The sequence below is a fragment of the Stegostoma tigrinum genome, chromosome 38 (genome assembly GCF_030684315.1).
Source record: "Stegostoma tigrinum isolate sSteTig4 chromosome 38, sSteTig4.hap1, whole genome shotgun sequence".
In the NCBI taxonomy this organism is placed as follows: Eukaryota; Metazoa; Chordata; class Chondrichthyes; order Orectolobiformes; family Stegostomatidae; genus Stegostoma; species Stegostoma tigrinum.
In genome coordinates, this window is record NC_081391.1 from 3536317 (window position 1) to 3563010 (window position 26694).

A 26694-nucleotide genomic window follows, 5' to 3' on the forward strand; every position below is an offset into this window, starting at 1 on the left:
TGAGTGGCTTGCTGATCCATTTAAGAGGACAATTAAGAGTGAACTACATTACTGTGGGATTAAGACACATATTGTTCAGATCAGGCAAGCATGGCATATTTCCTTAAGGTGTTATTTAATGGCCACCATGACTGAAGCTAGCTTTAAATTCCAGACTATATCACTAAATTTGAATTCAATGTGTTGTCAAGGTGGGATTTAAAGCCATGCAGCCAGATGAGCTTCTAGATTATTAGTCTAGCAACAGCACCATTACACCATCATCTGTCCCTAAGGAATGAATCTGAAACCCGGACAGTTTTTTTTATCCCCATCAGACCATCAGATGAGGTCAACTGCAGCATTGAGCTCAGCTACCTTGACACAGACCAAGAAATCAAACTTACTTGCACTTGTGGCAAGTAATGACTCAAAACTTCACATTTTGGAGGAGTTCCAATATACCAATTTAAGCAAAAGATTACTGGATGTTTAGACATTTGTGTAATGTTCAATACCTGTCTGAGTCAGTTTCTCTGAAATAATCTGTCAACCTTCAGTCTGAAGTGAAGTTGTCAATCCCCTATGTTAAATTTCAGTGTTTCACACGCAAGTTAACAAAGCAGCAAACAGGTTTTTTTTCTGTTTCAATACTATCCCTATAAAATGTGCAAACATTACAAACCCAATCTTAAATTTCACAGAGAACAAGTCTTCTGACATCCCTGATGCAGCAATAAGTCGTGGTCAGGAGATTCTGAAGAGATGGTTCTTCATTCTTGAGCCATAACATGTGGTACCCAGTTTCAATGGTGGGGACTCCACCTGGGAGGAGCAGAAAAGGTAAAAAATGACCCTATAAAAAATTTCAAGAACAATATCAGGACAAATGATCAAAGGATGAAATATGGCTGTGCATCAGCAGTTTGGAGACGATTCACTTGACTCATTCCTAGAATGAAGAAACTATCTTGTGAGGAAAGATTTGATAGGCTGGGCCTTTACCCATTGGAGTTTAGAAGAATGATAGTCAATATTATGAAAGAAAGGATCCTGAGCAGGTCTTGCTACATTGGATATCAAAAGGATGGTTTCTTTTGTGAGGGAGACACGAACTAGGGAACGCATTTTCTAAATGAGAAATCTCCCTTTTAAAGGCAGATATGGGAGTTTTTTTCTCCTAGGGTATCATCAATGTGTGGGATTCTTCTTTTCCACAGAAGGTAATGGAGGTTCATTTACTGAAATTTTTCAAGGCTGAGTTGGATAGACAAGGGAATCAAAGTTTCTGGGTGGCAGACAAGAAAATGCAGTTCAGCCCATAACTAGATCCACCATTATATTTTTGAATGAAAGACTAGGCTTGAAGGGCCAAATGACCTGCTCCTAAGTCATAAGTTTTGACTCCAGAGTTGCCCCTTTCCTCCACTCTCCTCTGTCATTGATATTGTAGCAGATCTGTGTGAAGAGGGTGCAGGAGACTCTTAAGAGCCTGGGGCTCTCTAGGTTCTGAACCCACAAAGCACGCCCGATGAAATCTCTACAGTGACCAAGGGATTCCAGTCAGTAGGCTCAATCCACTCTAGCTGGAGATGTTGGGCCTTCACATAGATGCTTTGTAGGCAAACGAAGAAGAAATCCTTCTGATGACACTTCAGTGGGTATGAGTAGCTAATTGCATATATGAATATAATGCATATGAACATCATTTTTTTGGCTTCTGATGTAGTCTCATTTCTTCACTAAGATCTACATGATTGCCTGACATGAAAGCAATGCAACAGATTCCCCAATTACAATGACATGCTGCCTTTCCCCCAAGACACCTTTGAATTCCTCAATAATATGCACACATCTGTTCATAACCCAGTGAACATTAAACCTTGAATTGGTGCAGTACAGTCAAAGTTGCATAGGTAGTGTTCAGGGATCCACATTTTGTCCAATCAGTTCAATGGCAGGATACCGAACATGAACATCCACAAGTGGATGCTACACAAGTAATTGACAAAAGCCATGCTTAATAGTCACAGGGGTGCAGGAGCCAGAGGTCTTCTTCCTGGTTGGGGTCTCCTCAACAGGCAAGCCAATCTTAGGATATGAGCTAGGCAAAGCACATTTGAGAAATTACTCTCATCATTCCTGGGATGGGGGTATAGTGGGGAAGTGTAGTTATTCAAGCACATTTGATGTGACTGCTAACTCACTGAGAACACATGGCCATTGTAAAAGTATCATTAGGATCCTAAAATGATACAGCATTCTAAGTAGGGAGTGGGAAAAACAAGGTGAATGGAACAGGTAGAGTGTCATAGATCTGGTGAGTCTTCCTGAGGCTGATTGCTCCCTGGTTAGCCTTCTTGCTAATGAACAGGTGATCCAAAATATTGCAGCATTCCATGAGCCTGTTTGCAGGAATACCTATTTTGTTACAAATATTGGTGTTAAGCTTGACAGTCAATGCAGAGCCGCTATATCTCTCAGCTAGGCTTCCTGCCTCATAGTTACGACATTGCACAGCACAGAGAAGAAAGAATTTGCTTTTATTCTGAACAACATGAGTGAGGTGATACCCATGCGATATTATTTAGGACTACTAATCTAGAGACCCAGATAATGTTCTGGGGACCTCGGTTTGAGTCTCACCACAGCAGGTTGTGGGATTTGAATTCAAAGAAAAAGAAATCTGGAATTAAGAGTCTAATGGTGACCATGGATTGATTGTCCATTATCAGAAAAATGCATTAAATTCACTAATGTCCTTTAGGGATGGAAACTGCCATCCTTACCTGACTTGGCCTATATGTGACCAGACTCACAGCAATGTGGTTGACTCTTGACAGTTAAGGATGGACATAGCCAGTGATGACCTCATCCCAAGAATGAATTTTAAATACAAGATAGTTCTCGAAAAGTGAATGGGGTACAATGTTGAGAGGATGCAATGGCCTTCCATTACATACAGAACAGCAAAAAAATAACTTGTTCATGTAGCTTAGTCACCCTGGGAGCAAGTGGCTATGAGATCTTCATGTGCCTCAGTCACTTGGTGGACAAAGCCGTGTTGTCTTGGTGTTTGTGAGGGACTTCCTGGGCCGTGTCAGCATCATCTTCCTTACTAGAGGAGACTCTCAGCTCCTCCATCTCATCATGTCCCAAAACATCCCCTGATTTATTAAGTCAGGATGAGGAGGACATTATAAATAATTGTCAGTGGTTCACTATGTCAACTCTTTGTGTAACATTTGCGCACTTACATTATCTCTGGTCACAGATGATTTGCACCAATGTGGAATGAAACCCTTTTCAACTCATGAAGACTGCCGGCTACTGAAAGGGAGCCCTGATGGCCACATAGATACAATCAATTTGCATGCTCTGCCTGTTAAAATTTGCAATGCAGCAAATTCCCTGTCTTGGTTTCCTGACTTGCAGCATCCAAGGGGAAACTAATAAACAGCTGACCCTCAACAAACAGAAAAACACTGATCTCGCGGATGTATATGAGCTGATGCCTGTGAGATTCTGTACAGGTTCCCAGTGGCTCCTTGAAATGGTTAGATTAGATTCCCTAGAGTGTGGAAACAGGCCCTTTGGCCCAACAAGTCCACACCGCCCTTTGAAGCATCCCACCCAGACCCATCTCCCTATAATCCATGCACCTCTGAACACTGTGAGCAATTTAGTATGGCCAATCCACCTAGCCTGCACATCTTTGGACTGTGGGACGAAACCCACGCAGACACAGGGAGAACGTGCAAACTCCACACAGACAGTCGCCCGAGGCTGGAATCGAACCTGGGGTCCCTGGTGCAGTGAGGCTGAGCGCTAACCACTGAGCCACCGTGCCGCAAATGATTCATGGGCATAGAAATTAATAGGCACTTTTGTTTTCAAGGCAACTAGAATGGGATTCCCTCTTGATCCATAAGGATACAGATGCTCATCTAGCAGCTAGCAGATGCAGGAGTCAACTTTCCAGGATATTCTGACAAATTGTTGTCACTGATGGTTTGTTGTTATGAAGGTAGCTACATTAAATACTGCAGAATCAGTTTTGTGCCAACATTCCATGTCTACATGGGTCCTCTTCCATAGGTGAGTCTGCAGCCAGTGCCAGCTTCTGTTGTCATGGCTCTTGTCTTTCCTTTGGAGCAGTTGACACATGAGAGCATAGGAACTATGAATAAGAGTAAACAATTCAGTCCTTCGGCCTGCTCTGCCATTCAATACAATCATGGCTGAACTCATCTCAGCCTCAACTCTACTTTCCTGCCCACTCTCCATAACTGTTCAACCCCATCCCTCCTTTTACTAATTAAAAATCTGTCCATCTCCTTCTCCTTTACTCAGTGTGCTGGCATCCATTGCACTTTGGCATAGTGAATTCCAAAGAATCACAACACTTTGAGAGAAATAATTCTTTCTCATTTCTGTTTTAAATGTGTTAGCCCTTATTCTAAAACTATGGCCCCTCTCGTTCTGTATTGCCTCACAAGTGGAAATAGCTGCCCTCATCTACTTTGTCAACGTCTTATATGGACTTAGACCTCCTCTCATTCTTCTAAACTCTAGAGGGAATGGGCTTAAACTGCACAATCTCTTTTCATAAGATAAACCCCTCATTTCTGGAATCAATCGAGTGAACCTCCTTTGAACTGTCTCCAATGCAACTGCAATGTTCCACAAGTAAAACTGTATTTCAATACAGGTGCAATCTCACTAATACCTTGTACGATTGTAGCAACACTTTATACTCTATTCCTTTTGCAATAAATGCCAAAATTCCATGTGCCTTCCTTATTACCTATTGTACCTACACACAAGTTTTCTGTGAGTCATGCACAAGGACACTCAGTTCTCTCTGCATTGAAGCACTTTGAAGTTTCTCTTCATTTAGATAATAAGTTGCCTTTCTATACCTTCAACCAAAATGGATAGCCTCATACTTAGCAACATTAAACTCAATCTGCCAAGTTTTGGCACAATCACCTAGCCAATCCACATCCACTTGTAATTTAATTTTTTTTTCATTGCAACTTACTTTTTGCATTTACTTTGGTATCATCTGCAAGTTTGTCTATAGTACTCTCTATCCCTATATCCAAGTCATTAATATAGATTGTAAATAGTTTGGTTTTGAGGTCTGAATCCTGTGGCGCATCGCTGGTTACATCTTACTAACCAGAAGAAAAGATTTATCCAACTCTTTGGTTTCTGTTGGTTAGCCTTTTTTTTCATCCAAGCTAATGTATTACCCTTAAGCCTGTGTCATCCTATGTTGTGTACTAACTTTTATCTAGCATCTTACCCAATGTGTTCTGGAAGTCTGGAAATACTGCATGTACACAAGCCCCCCATTATCCACTTCATTAGTTATATCTTCAAAGAACTCTAGCAAATCAGTCAAACATAATTTAGCCTTCAGAAAACCATGCTGACTCAAATGTATTGAATTTTGACTTTCCAAATGGTTTTTAATAACTAAATTGATTGGTCTATAGTTTCCTGCATCTGCCTCCCTCCTCTTTTATATAAGGGTGTTATATCAGCATTTTTCCAATTCACTGAAAACTTTCCAGCATCCAGGAAATTTTGGGATATTACATGCTACCTAGAGTTTCTTCTGAAGAACAAAGTGATCAGAAGAGTGGCATGAGTGATGTGAACTGTATTGAGGTAGTTTTCAGGAAGTTTGTACAGATAGTAATATTATGCCTCTGGACTGCCAACCTGCCCCAGCATGTCTAGAAAAATCTATCGTCTTGTAGGTTTCCCACCTAGTCTCCTTCCCAACCATCATCTGTTTTGTGCAAAGTTACATCCTATGCAGCATCAAATACAGTCCTTGCAACCTATAGGGAATGAGTATTGCCTGGGGTTACTAAAAACATACTACTGTGCCTTCCCATTCACTATAGTTACTATTCCCATGAAAGAATAAGAATTCACTGTGTGCCAATTGGTCTTGGATATTACCCAAGGAGAAAGAGTGCCTGGGTCTGCTTAGATGTATTGACTGCACTTAAATTATGCTCACAGTCACACATGCTGTGTCTTTAAGCCATATTGCTGTAAAGTAGCAAATACTTACCCTGAAGCGGATGGAGTAGTGAAGCTGTGATAATGGGAACTGCAGAGGCTGGAGAATCCAAGATAATAAAATGTGAGGCTGGATGAACACAGCAGGCCCAGCAGCATCTCAGGAGCACAAAAGCTGACGTTTCGGGCCTAGACCCTTATCAGAGAGGGGGATGGGGTGAGGGTTCTGGAATAAATAGGGAGAGAGGGGGAGGTGGACCGAAGATGGAGAGAAAAGAAGATAGGTGGAGAGGACAGTATAGGTGGGGAGGGGAGAGGTCAGTCCAGGGAAGACGGACAGGTCAAGGAGGTGGGATGAGGTTGGTAGGTAGGAGATGGAGGTGCGGTTTGGGGTGGGAGGAAGGGATGGGTGAGAGGAAGAACAGGTTAGAGAGGCAGAGACAGGTTGGACTGGTTTTGATATGCAGTGGGTGGAGGGGAAGAGCTGGGCTGGTTGTGTGGTGCAGTGGGGGGAGGGGATGAACTGGGCTGGTTTTGGGATGCGGTGGGGGAAGGGGAGATTTTGAAGCTGGTGAAGTCCACATTGATACCATTGGGCTGCAGGGTTCCCAAGTGGAATATGAGTTGCTGTTCCTGCAACCTTCGGGCGGCATCATTGTGGCACTGCAGGAGGCCCATGATGGACATGTCATCTAAAGAATGGGAGGGGGAGTGGAAATGGTTTGCGACTGGGAGGTGCAGTTGTTTATTGCGAACCGAGCGGAGGTGTTCTGCAAAGCGGTCCCCAAGCCTCCGCTTGGTTTCCCCAATGTAGAGGAAGCCACACCGGGTACACTGGATGCAGTATACCACATTGGCAGATGTGCAGGTGAACCTCTGCTTAATATGGAAAGTCATCTTGGGGCCTGGGATAGGGGTGAGGGAGGAGGTGTGGGGGCAAGTGTAGTATTTCCTGCGGTTGCAGGGGAAGGTGCCGGGTGTGGTGGGGTTGGAGGGCAGTGTGGAGCGAACAAGGGAGTCACGGAGAGAGTGGTCTCTCCGGAAAGCAGACGGGTGGGGATGGAAAAATGTCTTGGGTGGTGGGGTCGGATTGTAGATGGCGGAAGTGTCGGAGGATGATGCGTTGTATCCGGAAGTTGGTGGGGTGGTGTGTGAGAACGAGGGGGATCCTCTTAGGGCGGTTGTGGCGGGGGCGGGGTGTGAGGGATGTGTTGCGGGAAATGTGGGAGACGCGGTCAAGGGCATTCTCGACCACTGTGGGGGGAAAGGTGCGGTCCTTGAAGAACCTGTACATCTGGGATGTGCGGGAGTGGAATGCCTCATCATGGGAGCAGATGCGGTGGAGGCGGAGGAATTGGGAATAGGGGATGGAATTTTTGCAGGGGGGTGGGTGGGAGGAGGTGTATTCTAGGTAGCTGTGGGAGTCGGTGGGCTTGAAATGGACATCAGTTACAAGCTGGTTGCCTGAGATGGAGACTGAGAGATCCAGGAAGGTGAGGGATGTGCTGGAGGTGGCCCAGGTTAACTGAAGGTTGGGGTGGAAGGTGTTAGTGAAGTGGATGAACTGTTCGAGCTCCTCTGGGGAGCAAGAGGCGGCACCGATACAGTCATCAATGTAACAGAGGAAGAGGTGGGGTTTGGGGCCTGTGTAGGTGCGGAAGAGGGACTGTTCCACGTAAGCTACAAAGAGGCAGGCATAGCTGGGGCCCATGCGGGTGCCCATGGCCACCCCCTTAGTCTGTAGGAAGTGGGAGGAATCGAAAGAGAAGTTGTTGAGGGTGAGGACGAGTTCAGCTAGGCGGATGAGGGTGTCAGTGGAGGGGGACTGGTCGGGCCTGCGGGACAGGAAGAAGCGGAGGGCCTTGAGGCCATCTGCATGCGGAATGCAGGTGTATAGGGACTGGACGTCCATGGTGAAAATGAGGTTTTGGGGACCAGGGAATTGGAAGTCCTGGAGGAGGTGGAGGGCGTGGCTGGTGTCACGGACGTAGGTCCCTATGTACCTACGTCCGTGACACCAGCCACGCCCTCCACCTCCTCCAGGACTTCCAATTCCCTGGCCCCCAACACCTCATTTTCACCATGGACGTCCAGTCCCTATACACCTGCATTCCGCATGCAGATGGCCTCAAGGCCCTCCGCTTCTTCCTGTCCCGCAGGCCAGACCAGTCCCCCTCCACCGACACCCTCATCCGCCTAGCCGAACTCGTCCTCACCCTCAACAACTTCTCTTTCGATTCCTCCCACTTACTACAGACTAAGGGGGTGGCCATGGGCACCCGCATGGGCCCCAGCTATGCCTGCCTCTTTGTAGGTTACGTGGAACAGTCCCTCTTCCGCACCTACACAGGCCCCAAACCCCACCTCTTCCTCCGTTACATTGATGACTGTATCGGCGCCGCCTCTTGCTCCCCAGAGGAGCTTGAGCAGTTCATCCACTTCACAAACACCTTCCACCCCAACCTTCAGTTCACCTGGGCCACTTCCAGCACATCCCTCACCTTCCTGGATCTCTCAGTCTCCATCTCAGGCAACCAGCTTGTAACTGATGTCCATTTCAAGCCCACCGACTCCCACAGCTACCTAGAATACACCTCCTCCCACCCACCCCCCTGCAAAAATTCCATCCCCTATTCCCAATTCCTCCGCCTCCACCGCATCTGCTCCCATGATGAGGCATTCCACTCCCGCACATCCCAGATGTACAGGTTCTTCAAGGACCGCACCTTTCCCCCCACAGTGGTCGAGAATGCCCTTGACCGCGTCTCCCGCATTTCCCGCAACACATCCCTCACACCCCGCCCCCGCCACAACCGCCCTAAGAGGATCCCCCTCATTCACACCACCCCACCAACCTCCGGATACAACGCATCATCCTCCGACACTTCCGCCATTTACAATCCGACCCCACCACCCAAGACATTTTTCCATCCCCACCCCTGTCTGCTTTCCGGAGAGACCACTCTCTCCGTGACTCCCTTGTTCGCTCCACACTGCCCTCCAACCCCACCACACCCGGCACCTTCCCCTGCAACCGCAGGAAATACTACACTTGCCCCCACACCTCCTCCCTCACCCCTATCCCAGGCCCCAAGATGACTTTCCATATTAAGCAGAGGTTCACCTGCACATCTGCCAATGTGGTATACTGCATCCAGTGTACCCGGTGTGGCTTCCTCTACATTGGGGAAACCAAACGGAGGCTTGGGGACCGCTTTGCAGAACACCTCCGCTCGGTTCGCAATAAACAACTGCACCTCCCAGTCGCAAACCATTTCCACTCCCCCTCCCATTCTTTAGATGACATGTCCATCATGGGCCTCCTGCAGTGCCACAATGATGCCGCCCGAAGGTTGCAGGAACAGCAACTCATATTCCACTTGGGAACCCTGCAGCCCAATGGTATCAATGTGGACTTCACCAGCTTCAAAATCTCCCCTTCCCCCACCGCATCCCAAAACCAGCCCAGTTCATCCCCTCCCCCCACTGCACCACACAACCAGCCCAGCTCTTCCCCTCCACCCACTGCATATCAAAACCAGTCCAACCTGTCTCTGCCTCCCTAACCTGTTCTTCCTCTCACCCATCCCTTCCTCCCACCCCAAACCGCACCTCCATCTCCTACCTACCAACCTCATCCCACCTCCTTGACCTGTCCGTCTTCCCTGGACTGACCTCTCCCCTCCACACCTATACTGTCCTCTCCACTTATCTTCTTTTCTCTCCATCTTCGGTCCGCCTCCCCCTCTCTCCCTATTTATTCCAGAACCCTCACCCCATCCCCCTCTCTGATGAAGGGTCTAGGCCCGAAACGTCAGCTTTTGTGCTCCTGAGATGCTGCTGGGCCTGCTGTATTCATCCAGCCTCACATTTTATTATCTTGGAGTAGTGAAGCTCATCAGTTAAGTTTGGAGCTTCTATGGTGTTGAGCTTTCAATTAAGTAGAATTTAATTGGGAAGGCAAAGTTAATTCCAGCAAGCTATTGGTAATAAGTAGTAACAAGGTGCAAATACATGCAGATAAGCTTCTTACCACCTCTTGGTGACATAGTCAACATGCTACCTGATGGGAGTAGCACTTAATCAGTCAAACCTTTTCTCTATTTTGAAAATTTGATTTTGGTTTTTTACCTGGTTAAGTTCACCAGCCCACCATTCTCCTTGCCATGTTGGGGAGTGGAAAATCTGGTTCATTGTTTAAATAGGGATGAAATGAATTGATGGGAGAGCTTGGAATGGCATGGAGGGATGGAAGAAATGGGAGAGAGATGGGATGAGAGGGGTAGATGAGATGATAGAACTGGTTAACTATGGGAAATTGTCAGGGACATACGTTTGACACAAGTTGTACTTAAAAGCTTTATTTGAGAGCTTATGTTTGATACAACTTTTACTTGAAAGCTATATTTTATGTTAAAAATGAAGATTCACTGGATTTAAATTAAAATGTTTTAGAAACGGAGTCAGATCAATTAAGAGTGGATCAGTGTTGATTCGAAATTCAAAGAAGCTGAGGACAGGCTATAGCCTCCAGAGTTTCCACACAGTCTAGCTCCAATTGGCATGCCACACACAAATTTAGAATCACAGAAGGAGTAGTTATAATGTTGTTACAAAACCGGAATTCTGAACAACGACTTTGTTAGTGAACAGATTGATAACGAGGAGGCTGCTCTATTTGGTGGTAGATACTGAAATTATATCACAGCAATGTCAAGGAAATACAGCCTTTATTTTTCACATAATATTGAGCCCATCAGATGTAAACTCTTCTAAAACTAAGGCAAAAATATTCCTCAATTAGACTTACATGTTCTTTGACTACAAATAAACAAAGTTTGATACTTCACAAATTTTATGATGATATTCCTAGGTCTGTTTTCACCAATTAACAAATTTATATAGCCTTTTTCTAGAATAAAACATCTTTATCTTGTTAAAACTTTTGTTAAAATGATCATTAGAGCTAACAAATTTAAAAAATTTATTGCAGCAATAGAATATATATATTTACTCCTTCACAAATGATTTTGTTGGTCTCTGCTAGTAAGGATACAATAGGACAGGTGACCAAAAAGCTCAGACAAATTGGGAAAATTTAAAGGAAATATATTTTAAAAGAAGAGACGAGGTAGACATTTAGAGGGGTATGCTACAGTCTAAGATCCAGACAGTTGATCCCATCACTATTGTGAAGCTACACCTGCGACAAAATATCTGGAAGAAAACAAAACAGGTCAAACAGGCAAGTCACTGAAGGCATATTGCTTTTACCCTCTGGATGAAACTGCTCCTTTAATGACACAAAATATAAACATATTTTAGTTACGCTGTTTCTGAGGTCTCTGGCCCAAAGGGGACTTAAGTTTTCAAACTATAATTCTCAGGGGCTTGCCTTTATATGAGAAGTAATATGATCCAGACTCCCAAAACACCATCTTACGCCAAAGTACCACATCAGATAGCAGAGATTCTAATATGCACAGCAAACTCTACTATCCCCAGCTGTGAAGTAACCTAGTAAATTTCCCTTGCCTCAGGAGGTTAAAGGGAGGAATGCAACAGGGAAAATTAAGTAAACAATAAAAAATGAGCAATTTCAATATTTTTAATATATCTGTAATTGATCTTACCTTGTCTAATGCATGTTACTTGTGATGTCCACAGTCGCAGTATGGGAGTAAGGTAATTCATCTCAGATAGTACATGGCTCCTGCTATAACTCAGTTTCTGAAAACAGTGAATAGGTGATCTAAACAGACCAGAAATATCCCAAATAGTTTGCAAATCTTAACCTGAGTGATACTACTGTTGATTTTACTGGCCTCTGTGCAGAGGGAAGAAAAGAATTGGATTTCCACTGTAGCAATAATGCCAGAAGATTAGGAGTACAGGGACTACCCAATCTATGGCGTCCCTCACATTGGTGGGGTGGGGGGAGATTCTGCCACACTGGGCCGAGATTCCAGGGTGAGGCACTGCCATGCCAAGCTGAGAGACTGCCATGGGCCATTGAGAGACGGGGCCAAGACACTGCCATACTAGGTTGAGAAACCAGCATGGGCTGCTGAGAGATGGGGCCAAGGCACCACTACATTGGGCCGAGAAACTGCCATGGGCCACCAAGAGACTCAGCCGAGAGACTGCCAGAGGCTGAGAGGAGACCTCACTGGGTCTGCATTGAGGCCGCGTGTGAAGAAAAGAAACACCAGGAGAGAAAAAAAAGAGAAAGAAATAGGAAAGAAATGGATAGAGTGGATGACCTCCTGCTGAAGCATCCTACTCCGGTGCCAATAGGAGGAAAGGAGCAATGTGTGTATCATCTTCTTAATATCACATCAGGGAGTGATACACTACTGTCTACTACAGACAGATAGTTTCAGGACAGGATTTCTCTTTCTTTGAGGTCAGTTTAGCTCAGTTGATTCTCATCTTTAAGTCAGCGGCTTCAACCTTAAAGCTTGCTCCTGGGCTTGAACATATCATCTAGCTGATACTTCAAAAGGCATAGAGAGTGCTGCATTGTTGGAAATGTTATATTTTAGATCAGCAATTAAGGTCTGATCTGTATTTTTATGTGAATGGAGAGATCCTACAACATTATTTATCTGAAAAAGATCATGGGGAGATGGATGATCTATCAATATCATAGGTGATATACTAGTGTTGTCATTAGACTAGTAATCCAGATATCTAGGCTAAAGCTCTTGGGACATGGGTTCAAATCCAACAATGTTCAACTTGAACTTAGTGAATAAATCTGGAACTAAAAGCTAATTTCATGGTAAGCATGAAGTAATTGCCAAAAACATCTGGTTCATGAATGCCCTTTGGATTGGGAAAATTTGCTATATTCACCTGGTGTAACCTGCAGTGAGCAAAGCAGTACTTACTCAGCAATAACCTACTCACTGTCGCTCAGTTTGTCTGGCCCACTGAGTTACTGTCCTCATTATAGGCTGGGTCCAAACATGAATAAAAGAGATGAACCTGTGAAGGAAAGTGAGGGTGATTGCCTTTGACATTAAGGCAACATTTGAACAAGTGTGGCACCAAGAAACCCTAGCCAAATGGGAATCAGAGGGAAAGCTCTTTGTTACTTGGAGTCATATTTAACGTAAAGTAAGATGTCTGTGGTCGTTGGTGATCAATCATCTTAGCCACAAGAAATCACTGCAGGAATTCCTCAGCTGTTTCAACAATTATGCACCCTTCATCATAAGGTCAGAAAGGGGCATGTTTATGGATGATTACACAATATTCAGAGCCATCATAGCTCCTTACATACTGAGGTAGCACAGTATGGAGCTGGAGGAACATAGCAGGCCAGGCAGCATCAGAGGAGCAGGAAAGTTGACGTTTTGGGTCAGGACCTTCTTCAGAAATGGGAAGGAGCAAGGGAGCTCAGAAATAGAGAGAGGGGTGGGGCTGGGGAAGGTAGGTGGGATGGTGATAGGTGCGTGCAGGTAGGGAGTGGGGGGATTGGTCGGTGTGATGTGTTGGGTAGATAGAAGATCGACAAATTGTGTCAGGTCAAGGAGGGGGGATGAGAGGGAGGGTTAGACACGGGATGAGGCCGGGCATAGGGAGATTTTAAAACTGGTGACATCAGTGTTTAGGCCATTGAGCTGTAGGCTCCCAAGGCAGAATGTGAGGTGGTGCTCTGCCAGTTTGTGGGTGGTGTCATTGTGACACTGAAGGAGGCCCAGGATAGACATGTCACCCAGGGAGTGGGAGGAGGAGTTAAAATGGTTGGTGACTGGAAGGTGTTGTTGTTAGCTCCGTACTGTATTGTCTCTGACTCCGGCATCTGCAGTTCTTGCTATCTCCTTAGATACTGAAACAGTCAGTGTCCAAATGCAGCAAGATCCTGACTTGGGCTGATAAGTGGAAAGGAGCATTTGCAATACACAAGTGCCAAGTAATGACCATCTCCAACAATACAGAATTCAACCATCTGCCCATGATGCATTATCATTCATAGTTGAATCTCCAACTATCAATATTCTGGGGGTTGCCACTGACTAGAAATGGACCATGACTAGCAATTTTAAACAGTGGCTAAAGCAGTATTAGTTAATTTTTCTTGATTCCAGGGCGGTCAAATGACATTCCAATCATTCTATCAAGATCATAAAACTCCACAACAACTTTTTAACAAACTTCTTGTTGCAGTCACTTCATGAAAAATAAATTAATGAAATGGACTTGACTATGTTGCCACTTGGTGCATATTGATTTAAATTCATGGTAGACCAAATCAAATGCCACAGAACCTAGATCTACCAGTTGTGGTGTTCATTCACTGTTTAGTTAGTTATTCAATTTTCAAATGGTGCTTCTACTGTCAGTTGTAGGATGCTTATGATCAAATAAGTCAACACAAACCAAGAGTGAATCAGGGGACGTTTGGGTTTTGGAATCATTGGACTTTCAAGTCATTGAACAGCCACTTATTGAATTGTTTTGGCAGCTTTGGTATGGCCTTTCGTCAGTTTGAATACCTTTCTTATCAGAGAATGTTCAGAGCTGCTTGTTATCAATTGCAGGGAAAATGATATGATGTGATGTGATAGAATGAGTATTTTTACGACTGTTAACAAGAAGTAATGATATACACAAAAATATTAATACAGAATAGAATCCCAGGTAGTGTAGTGCAAAAAACATACATAATTTAGGAATCGACTGGATTCTGTAAAGGGAGGGGAACCTTCAGAATAGTCTGCATTTCTAAATTGTATGCTGATGTCTGTAATTTTGTTATACTGGAAAGTGTGATTGAATCAATTGAACATGTGAGGATATTCATCTTGGTCAGTGGTGCAAAACGGGCAGTACTGGAGATTTTTCTATTCAACTTGTTCAGAGATGTAATTAAACACATTTGGAGCAGAAGTTCTGACAGAATAACTGGATTTGAAACCTTAACTCTGTTTTTCTCCCCAAAGATGCTTTAGACTTGCTGAGTTTCTCCAGCAATTTTTGTTTTTGTTTCAGAATTATTTGCAATTTTTGTCTTTGTTTTACTTTTAAGGCAAATGAAAGGTTGGCTTTTTTTCCAGTCAAAATTGTGTGTGTGGGTAGAGGGAACTCAGTGTGGACCCAGTGGAGCACAGCAGGCCAGGCAGCAACAGAGGAGCAGGAAAGTTGTCGTTTCAGGTCGGGATCCTTCTTCTGAAGATTCTGTTCTGTCAGATAGAATAAGGTAAGATTTTTAATTAGTAAGGGAACCAAAGGTTTTCGGAAAAAGGCAGGTAAGTGGAGTTGAGGTTTATCAGATCAACCGTGGTCTCATTAAATTGGAGAGCAGTTTCAATGGGCTGAATAGCTCAATATTTCTTAACAATGTTCTTATTCTTACCTGGTCAAGCCTACGTGACTCCAAAGTTCCAGTAACATGGTTATTTCTTGACTTCTCTCCGTACAATTAGGGATAGACAGCAGACGTTGGACCAAACAGTTTTGCCCACATACCCATCAACAAATAAAATAAAAATTAAGGCTAAGCAAGTCGGGAGCTACCAATCCCTTCAATTTTGAGCTTTTACCACATCCCCTCCTTCAATGTCCTTCTCCGTTGGCCGACCGAGATGTCGTTCAATCTTACCTCATCACTCCATATGACTGCGGCATTAGCCACTTTCCTGGCTTTGCCGCTGTAGGAGGAGTTATCAGTCAGTTGGAGAGGGAGCTGCCCCGACGATGGGGGATTCTTTCTTGCTATTTGTTATATCGTCTGCCACTCAACTAGCACGGCGCCCGTCTATTGGTCAGGGGTGGAAGTTTACGTCACGGGTGGGATCTGCCCAAACGGTTGGTGCGCGAGCTGCAGTTCGAGAGCTCGAGCGAAGCAGTGAATCGTGACGGACGGACAGCATTTTTAAAATTTTGGATTAAAAAGCGATAAGCAAAGTCCATCTATTTCTATAGATTATAATTCAGGAAGGCGACAGCGTTCGAAAAAAAACTTGAATCTCGGAGGTAAGCGACAGTTTGAAAAAGCACCTTGTTTTTGGTCGATTTATTAAGGCGGAAAAGGGAGAGAAACCAGGAAGAGAGTCAGACACCGGGTTGGGCCGGCGCGCTCGCCGCAGGCAAGAGGCTCCCGACCCAAGACGTCAACTTTCCTGCACCTCTGATGTTGCCTGGCCTGCTGTGTTCCTCCAGCTCCACACTGCTGTCTCGCCACGGGCAATTTCGTTCCTATCAAATTTAAATACTTTTTCCTTTTTAAAAAAAAAGTTCAGAGGATAGCTTTGCTCTATCGACTAACTCTACTGACGAATTTAAAAACTACCTTAATCTGCAAAAGAATTGAGTTTTTTGGAGTTAGTGTGAGCTGGATTGTTAATGCATTTTTGTAATTTTCAAACTCGTGCTAATCAGGGGACAGGTAACATGGAAACCGCCTTTCGCGTTCCAGCCACTATAAAAATGGGCTTGGCTTCCGCTTCTTCGGTTGTATGAACTCCCTGCCTCCTCTTAAAAAAAATCAAATGTGATTTTTCTCTCAGTCTAAAATAATTAGTTGGTAAGATAGCAGTTAAAATGATTACGTCTCTGGGACGTGGAATGCTGGCGAGAGGCATTTCATTGATTTAATATAGAGCAGAATAATCCACTCTTATGTACGCAATTGTCCTATATAAAATATTTTTGGTATCATTTAGCTTGCATAGTTATGTTCTGTTCCAGGACAGTAATGAAAAGCTGCTTTTATGAAGTTAAAATAAAACTTTGAATTTTGAAGAGAGGAGAATTCAATCTTTTCCCCAAGTGCCCATCCCATTATCATTAAAATTGTCAGCACCCTAAGGACAGTAATTGACTTTCTTGTTTCTGACAAGTAAAAACTATGGTGTGAAATGTTACTGTTATAATATCTAACAATTCATTTCCAAAATTAAATGCATAAGGAAACTTTGAAAACGTGGGTTATATAATTTGTGTTTAAGTAAAACACCCTTATGCACCTAGAATATAACCTTTGAATACTTCCTTTTAAAATGGTTAGATTTTTGTTTAAAAAAATTGTTAATTGGATAAATTACATATTCCCCAAATTTGGAGATGATGGTTTAAAAGGAAGAAGTTTAGATGGTGTACAGCTTATTTACCTGAAAGTACTGCAAATGAGGTCATTAAACTGCTTTGCCATATGATAGCTCTTTACCTTCTGCAAATCCTTAGGGCTTCTGCATGAACTAAAGCCCCACCCAGTTCGAAGTGTAAAACTGTAATGTAAGTCAAGAATGACTCATGGAGAAGTGTGCTGATAACTTACAAAAGCCTTCCCGTTAGCTGACTATAACTTTTCTGGAATTTGAAAATGTTATTGCTTCAAAATGCCTGGTAGCTTATACTGCCTACTAGTGAAGGATGCATTTTTACAGAGGTTAAGAATGTCAAAACAAGCTTGAATATTTCCAAAATGCATACTGTTGTTTTTCTTCTGATACTATGAATAATGCAGCAGTGAAATGCTGAGGATCACTTTCCTCATGCTTTTGTTTCCAGTAATGTGACATTGATCAAGCTTTTCTTCTATAAAATTTACATTCACCCAAACTTCTGTTGCTCATGTTCTATGCTTAACTTTTGCTCACCTGTCACTGTTTGAACTATTTGACTTCTGGTTTTGCAATGTTTTGATTTTAAAATTATCATCTTTAATTTTGAGTCCATCTCTTTCCCTTCAACCTCTGATCTCTAGCACTACAGGCTTCAGATTTTTGCACTCTTCAAATTCTGGCGGCTTGTGTGTCCCCATTTTTTCATCCCTGTATAATTGATAGCCTTTGGCTGCCTGAGCCCTAAGCTGTGGAATTCCCTCATTCAGCTGCAGTTCTTCTGTACCTTTTCTTCCTCCCATCCAACCTCGTCTTATTTATTTGAGGTGCTTTATTAAAACCATCCTCTTGTCTGTTTTAATGTCTTGTGTGGCTTGATGTTTAAGTTTGTATGTATTGTTCCTGTGCAGCACCTTGAAATGCTTCATTATATTAAAAGTCCCAAATAAACTATTTATCTACATGATTTATAAGATTTAGTCCATTTAAGTTAGTGTATCTTTCAAAATGTTGTCTGAAATCTCAATATTGTCAATGGGGAGGTTGCCCTGCTTCCTATTTGAGAATAAGTAATTAATAAATTGAGCCATAATTTACTGCAGTAAAAAGACCGTGTCACTTTCAAATGTGGCAAAGGACTTTTGACATTTCTATGGCATTTCAGAAGGTACTGAAATCTTGTAGTTTTGGCATTTGGACATTTTGTAATTATTGAAGTTTTAACTCTGTTATCTTCCTTTAGCTTTATGAAATCATTTGGAAAAAAGTAATCTAAATACTCCATTTGAAATTTCTAAGCTATTTAAATATAATGTTTTTGTACAGGACTAACTTCTGCAGAAATTATCATCTTTTCTGAATGTTCACACTTGGAAAAGGAATTTGGTAGTCAAATGGAACAATAATATAATATATTTCATAAAATAGAATTGGTAATTTATAAAAATCAAACCTGCATACCTTGAAGGTAAAAGCTAAAGGTATAGGTGACAATATGTCTGTATACGATCAAGGTATAAGTAGTCCAAACTCCTTTTTGTCTTGCATGATTTCCAAGTTTCTAGGGCATCAAGGTGTGGTGGCGTGCTTAAGAATGTAGAGTGGTGTTCTGACTTGTTCATGATGGATGTTTCATGTTTCCTTTGCACTGTCTTGCTTTGTTTCTTTCTGGAAAAGCTTTTACATAGGGAGCAGAAGAACAAAAAATGTGAAGTACTTTTTAAAAAGTTGGAAAGAATTTTAATGATATTGGTCTGTATTGGGTACTGTATTCTGCCAAAATTTCAGTGTACCATTCTTGATAACTTAAGATATTTTAAATAATGTCCATGCCCAAGAACTGAATTGCAGAAAGCCGTTTAAAATGAAGGGAGTGTGCAAAAAGATAAAAGGGAAAATGAACGCTTCTGTTTGCATTTGGTGTTCTAGTGGTATCATCATTAAGTTCTTTTATGAAGTTTTCATAATTAGCTGAAACTTGACTAGATGAGTGACATTATACAAATGTAGGTAGACGTATGCACAAATGAGTGGTCACAAGGATACTTCGGTGTAAGACAGAAGTTTATGAATGTGATGAAATATGTAACAGCAAAAATACTGAGGATGCTCAACACAGCTGGACAGAGGAGTTTTGCTGGTTCTCTAGCAATTATATCTTTGAAATGTCATCAGCTCCAAATCAGTCACCATCTTTAGTAAATGTGGTACTGTTTCACCCTTGACACTGGGCCTGAAATGCTCTAACCAAAAGCAGTTGCCTGCATCATGCCTACAAAAAAAAGGCCCTCCACTCTGAGGACATCAGGGCAACTAGGGATGGGTAGCAAACGTGGTCTGCTTATTTTCTACGTCATGACAGTAAATATAATTATGGTCACTACGTTGGATAACGGAAATGAAATGGAAACATGCTGTCAATACCCTGGACATCTTTGAAAGGATCAGAGTTACTGTTTTAGGTCTGAGAGCTTTCATCAAATCATTGAGGATTCTCACTTCCTCATTCTTCACTATCCATTCTTACTTATCTATATACAGTCAAATCTGATATGTTAGAATTTCCAGCTGGTGTTTTGTTGGGCCAGTTAAGAGCCCATGGTGTTGAAGATTGGCTAAGTATTAGGAGATGGACTTGGCATAAAATGGGCACTTTCAGGATGGCAGCCTGTAATTGCCATAGGGATCTGTGCTGGCACTGCAGTTATTTGTAAAATATTAATGACTCGGATGAGAAAGGTGAATGTACTATATTTATGTTTGTCAAAAATAGGTGGGAAGACAGGTGGTGTGGATGATGGCCTGGGGGATACCGACAAATAAGTGAGTGGGCAAAAGCCAGGCAGAATATAATGTGGAAACAAAAACTGTGTGCTTTAGCACGAAGAATGGAACTGAATATTATTTAAAAAGAGGAAAAACTGCAGGAAGTTAGAGCACAAAGGATTTGAGAGTTGTGGGTAGACCATAAAAATTGCTTGCAGGTTCAGCAGGAGCTACATAAGGCAAATGGCCCTTTTTGTTTCAAAGAGACTGGAATATTTAAAAAAAAGTGGTGCTGAGACTAAATAAGACAATGGTGTTATGGACCGGATCACAACCCCCAAAATATTTTGGCGCTAGCCTCGACCCAACCACTTTTAGTTTATCCTTAAAAGGCAAGTGTAAGGAGCTGTGTACCAGTTATATTTGATTGGTCCTCCACTACATTTTTTCTTACAACAAGTTAAATACAACAAAAGAATTGGCATAGCTTACATTATTTTACCTATTTCAGTGGAGTAATATTTAACAACGAATCTCAATCTGTTCCAAGTTAACTAGCATGGTATTACCACACAACCTCGGCAAAGGCACTTCAGTGCAGTTATTATTCTCATGTACTGTCCCTTTCCAGTCCAGTAGAGAAAAAAAACTGGAAGAGACAGTCTGCCCTCTTGATTTTCTTTTAAAAGAAGCCTGTCTGTCTAAGACTTGACTTTAGCAGCAGCAAACTCAAGCTTTCAGTTCCAGCAGCTAGTGAAAATCAGACATTAATAAGATGACCTTGTGGTTTAACTTTGCTCTGCTAAAACTACTGTATAGTTAATGATTTGTTCAATTTTTCAGCTATAAACCTCGTATCAAAGTCTAATTAGGAATGGAGACAGCAAAGATAGCAGATGATGAATGCCAGATTCTATACGTGTGAGGCTGAAAAAGCGCAGTAGGTCAGACAGGATCAGGAGCAGGAAAGTCAACGTTTTGGGTTGAAACCCTTCATCAGGACATCCTGAAACATTGACTTTCGAGCACCTCTGCTGTCTGCTCTGCTTTTTCAGCCTCTCTCCAATAGACTGATTTAGGAATGTTTGGGATCAATTTTGAGTGTCATTGAGTACTTAAATTTTTACTGTTACAAATACAGGAACAGGGATGCTTTTTGGTTTGTCACAACATGGAGACAATCTGAGAAAAACTGCACTGGAATTGAAGGCAGTTCACTAGGTTGTTCCAGGATATGAGATTTTCTTGAGGTGAGGTGAGGTTAGGCCTGTACTGATCGGAGCTTAGAAGAATGAGAGGTGATTTTTCTTTTTCTTTTTTGGAAACATTCAAGATTCTTAGAGGACTTGACGATGTAGATGTGCAAAGAATGTTCTTGTGGGAGGATCTGGAACCAGAAGAGTGAATCTCAAGACGAGATTGCGCGAATATAACCCAAATGAGGATTTTCTGACTCTGGAATTCCATTCTGCCTCTACAGCCATATAGTAGGTAATCCTTGAGCCTGAGATTCTTAATCAAAGGAATCTAGGGCTTGTGGGAAGAGGCTAGAAAATAAAGTTGAGTGCTATGAGATGAGTCAAGAACCCATTGAATGGCGGAATAGCCTGTAGGCTGAATGGCCTCCATCTTGCGGAATCTTTATTATAGTCTGCACCACATACTGTTCCCTTGAGTACTAGAGGCTACCTTCTTGGGTCAGCAAAGTGTAGATTAAATGCATGAAGATGCATTTGTAAGATTCTCCCAGGCACATTTACTGTCATTTTTCAATGTGAGGTGTTTACAATTGTTCTATCTAATTCTTTATCTGCTTTTTGGATTGGAGAGAAATGATGTAGGAAAAAATGCAAATAATGTTAATGATGTCTGAAGGGATAACCTGAAACTACTCCATATGTTAGTATTGTAACTTTGGAATTCATACATGATTGGCAAATTTTTAAAACTTAATGTTTGTGTTATCGGAATAGAGGTTGCTTCTTTTCAATGTTTTGCAATGTGACAACTTTTCTGCTTTAGAATGCCCACTTATATTTTTAATTTTTGTGAAGCTGCATGCTGATAGTCACATAGTAAGGGTAAAATAACCTGGGACATTGATTAATATAACAAAGGAAAATTGCAAAAAAGTACATCTTTAACCAATGAGGTCAGAACACTCAAGAGGAGGAAGGACATGAGTGAAGTGACTGAATTAGTATCAAATTGGATACATTGGGATAACAGACAAAAGATAAAATTTACCATTTTAAAATCTTAAAATGGTTCCAATCTAAAGGAATGGGAATCCATAAGACCATAAAGACACAGGAGTGGAAGTAAGGCTATTCGGCCCATCGAGTCCACTCCACCATTTAATCATGGCTGGGCATTTCAGCTCCACTTATCCACACTCACCCATAGCCCTTATTTCCTTGAGATCAAAAATTTATCAATCTCTGCCTTGAAGACATCTAATGTCCCGGCCTCCACGGGCCCACCACTCTCTGGCTGAAGAAACGTCTCCTCATTTCCATTCTAAATTGACCCCTTCTAATTCTAAGGCTGTGCCTGCGGGACGTAGTTTCCCTGCCTAACGGAAACAACTTCCTAGTGTCCATCCTTTCTAAGTCATGCATTATCTTGTAAGTTTCTATTAGATCTCCCCTCAACCTTCTAAACTTAATGAATACAATCCCAGGATCCTCAGCTGTTCATTGTATGTTAGGCCTACCATTCCAGGGATCATCTGTGTGAATCTCCAACCTATAAATTGTTTGTTTTATGGACAAGAGAGTTAACTGGCAGTAACTTAATGATTGTGTTAAAAGGCCACTTGAACTGTTAATGACTAAATCATGTGTGGTTTAACAACACCTTCATGAAAGTCATACTGGTTAAGTACAAGGTGCTGTTTGTTTGGAGCTAATGATGGAACAGCAGCAATTGGGCAGCACTTTGTTTACCAACTCATGGTACATTTTGCCTTGCTACATGATTCTTGTAGCTAACTTGTTTATTAATGGCATAAGGCCAGATTTGGCAATGTATTTCTGAAATAGAAGTTAAAAGAAAGCAGAAGAATTCCAAGTGGTTCGTGCCTGGTGCTTTTAAGCCTGGCTGATCTTTGGGATAGAGAAGGATTGGAAAGAATTTGAGATGCCTTTTCTTTGAAAAATTTTCAGTTATTGTGCAGATATGGCTTTGAAATTATGTTCAGATTTTCCTTTGGTTTTGGGAAGGAAAGCTTCCCTTTGAATGATGAAGGCCCAATGGACTGAATGGCCTACTTGTGCTCCTGTGTCTTATGGTGTTATTAGAATAATTGAGCAGGAAATGATTACCAAACTTTGGATTGTTACATAGAAATATATAAACTGTTGTTTTGTATATGTGGCCTGAATCAACCTCTGGGGAATTTTGCTTTGTAACAAAAAAATGAAAACAATTTGAAAAGTTAAACCATTTTTGTTCAAACAAGTCTAATTTTATATTTTGGTTACAATTCCTCAGCATTAGCTTCCGTATCTGGTTCAAATTACATTTGATGTAAAAACCTGAAGTGAGTGTGGAAATTGCATGTAAAATGCATAATTTTTAGCAGTGGCATCTGAGTGGGAGAATTGCTGATTTTTGTTTCTGCTTTCCAATTTAACAAGAACATTGTATGGCACCCTCACCTTTTTGAGGTTTGGCAAACTAAGCATAACTTAGCAAATTTGTTCAGGAAGTTTGCAGATTCATATCCCAGGTTATGTGGAATTTCATCTCGGCCAGGATGAGTGCAAATATGGAAGTTGCCCTCACTGTTTGAGATTATCATCTCCATCAAGAAATTGCCCCCCCCTCCCTTCCATGATATTCAATGGCATTATCAACTATTGAGTACCCATCTTGCTCAGCTCTTCAGTGTCAGGTAGTTTTCCTGTAACGTGATTGTTGAGTTCTTGTGTGACCTTGTGCTATAGGGAAATTGCTATACTTGTGCAGCAGAAGGTTTGAGTTATTCAGTGCCCTGTATTCATCAGTTGTGTTATAGCCAATTTGTGTTAATGAAACATGTTATAGCCTACAGGTAGTTCTGCTATGTTGAGTGATTCACCTCCAGAATCAGCAAACTGTATTTGTCACTTGCAGTCAAGGGAGTGATAGAATACGCTTCCTTTGGATAAGTGTATTCCCAACAGCATGAAGCTTGACTTTGTTTAGGATGAAGCAGCTCATTTGTCTGGCACCCCACTACCACCATTTAAGGTTAATTCACTTTAATACTGCTGCAACATGACTATAGTGTACACCACCTGAAAAAAGGGGTCATTGTAACCAAGACTTTGGCAGCACCACTAAGACTAGCAACCTGGACTGCCTAGAAGGGGATAAACACCGTGCACCCAGGATCACTACCTGCGTTTTACCTTTTTGAGCCATATGTGTCATCCTGTATTGAAAATGTCACTGTTCCTTTACCATACACTGGGTTCAGAGTTCACTAATAATAACCTTGTGGAAATACTTTGATCACACAGGCTGCAATAGCTTGACAAGCTTGCCACTATCTTCAGTGCTAGTAGCGGAGGATTGTAAATGCTAGCCTTGCCAGAGATGTCCACAATTCTGTTGAGTGATTAAAGCAGTACAGTGCATCTAAGAACTGTTGCCCTGAAGAAATAGCTTGCTATCTCGTTTCCACTGTTGTAACTTCAAATGCTTATAAAACATTTTATAAGCATTCAAGTTTAAAATTTCTTTTCAAGAAAGGTAGACCCAGCCCAACATCCCCCCCTCTTGATTTATTTTGCTATTTCTGAATGATAGTACCTGTGTAATCCAGGTCAAGGTGAAATGTGGTTTGTATGATATCTCAAAGTTATTGATGAATCATATTAACTATTGCATAGCTAGACTGCAAATACTTCAGTTTTCCTAGGCTGTGATGAAACTTTGAAAACCACCTAACTTGTACTTGAAGTAATGGTTAATTAATACAGAGAATTTTCACAATTATGGTTTATGAATTAAAGAGCTCTAATTTCAAACAAGAATCCAGATTATATTTCCAATAAGTAACTTAATTCCCTCAGGATCTACTTTTTATGCAGCTGTTTTCATAATATTAGGGAGCAAAAAAATTTCAATATTTTGTGCTTGGTGGCGACTGGCAAACCTAATCTGGTACTCACTGGCTAGATACTAGTACATGCTGTTGTGTTCCCTTTCAAGCATTTGTGTTTGTCTTGCTCTTTCGAAGTGATCTTTAAGATTGATTTTTGCCGTTGGTTCATCCCACATGAATTAGTTGTTTCTGTCCTCCACTGTCCGCTAGAAGTGCATGCATTACCTTTTTAAATCTGTACTTTGTCTTTAAGCAGTTTGAGAACCAGCTAAACTGATTCAACGTGGATGAGTGACTTAAAATATCCTTATTTGCTTCAACTGTGTCATTTTAAGTCAGTTATGTCAGTAAACAAATTGTAAACAACGCAGCTGCTTGATTTTTGTCTACATTTATGTTGACTTAACTCTGACAGTAAGAGTGAAACAATTCTTCTAAATCATTCCCAGATTATAAGTGAGAAAATTTAATGTAATTCGGAACATTGTTTGCATTGGTGTAACTTTCAGTGTATGCATATGTGGGTTACAAGGAAAATGATCAGACGTAGCTGTGTGTCCTTACATTTGAATTGTATATGTGGAGGCTGCCTTATTTCTGTTAGGTAAAACGTCTGTGATAGGTTTGAAATCATTCCTCGGCAAGGACCCAACAGTAAAGGGAGAGGAACGTTGAAGCAAATGTGAATTAATGAAAGGGGAAAGTTGTCATTTTTTTTTGAGTTAACTTTTAAACTTTGATTAGAGGCTGGAGATCCGTTTAGACGCCATTGGATAATAAATGAATTATAGATTTTGTGAAATAAATTTTGTGAAAGAAGATTGATTGTCAAATAAGACTTCAGAAATCAGACTTCAGATGTAACTTCATACAGAGATAGTAGGAATTGCTGATGCTGGAGAATCTGAGATAACATGGTGTGAAGCTGGATGAACACAGTGGGCTGAGCAGCAAAGCTTGACATTTCGGGTCGGGACCCTTCTTCAGGGGAGGAAAAAGAAAGGGAAAAACTCGTGTGGTTCACTAATATTCTTTTAGGGAAGGAAACTGTCACCCCAACATGATCTGGCCTTCACTTTTACCAGTACATGTCCAGGCTGAGAAATGGTAGCATTTACTGTCACTGATAACTGTGCATGCCCATTGGGAAATGCATGGTGTCAGGCACGTAATAGTATGTACAGGTGATATTATGCCACAAATGCAGGAAAGCATGCATGGTATTAAAGCAGTTTTCAGTGGTGGGGAGAGGGATACCAGACACAAGAAGAGGCCCTTGGATACTTCAAGGCTGCACTGGTTGTCCGGTACCAGTCTACTGTAATTCCCTTTCCTCTAACTTGACTGCTATGATGTTTCAAGTGTTCATCTAAATATTGTTAAATAGACCCATACAGTCTGGAAACACACCGTTTGATTCAACAAGTGCACACTGACCATGTTCCCAAACTAAAATAGTTCCACTTGCCTGCATTTGGCCCATCTCCCTCCAGATCTTTCCTATTCATGTACTTATCCATGTGACTTTTAAATGTTGTAACCTACCAGCATTCAGCACTTTTCTGGCTGATCGTTCCACATGCTAACTATTGTTGTCTTTTTTTAAAAAACAAGCCCCTCGTGTCTATTACTAAAATGTTCTTCTCTTATCTTAAAAATATGCCCCTAGTTTTGAATTCACACACTCTAGGGAAAAGACTTTTGCTATTCACCTTATCTATGCCCCTCATGACTTCATAA

The 26694-nt window shown here is 41.9% G+C and overlaps 1 protein-coding gene and 1 long non-coding RNA gene across 3 annotated transcripts in view; one reads left to right on the plus strand and one right to left on the minus strand.

Annotated features, from left to right (window-relative positions):
• Positions 1 to 762: 762 nt before the first annotated feature.
• LOC132206437 (uncharacterized) lies at positions 763 to 15599 on the minus strand. The gene is made up of 3 exons (XR_009443026.1): positions 15386 to 15599; positions 11655 to 15212; positions 763 to 804 (listed from the first exon to the last, which is right to left on the minus strand). It is a non-coding gene; the product is annotated as an uncharacterized LOC132206437 (long non-coding RNA).
• Positions 15600 to 15833: 234 nt separating this feature from the next.
• LOC125447308 (myosin-9-like) overlaps positions 15834 to 26694 on the plus strand; it is a 149237-nt gene continuing 138376 nt past the window's right edge. For both annotated transcript variants that reach the window (XM_048521626.1, XM_048521627.1), the window contains exon 1: positions 15834 to 16005. The gene's annotated coding sequence lies outside the window, so the exon portion shown is untranslated. The remainder of the gene's footprint in view (positions 16006 to 26694) is intronic.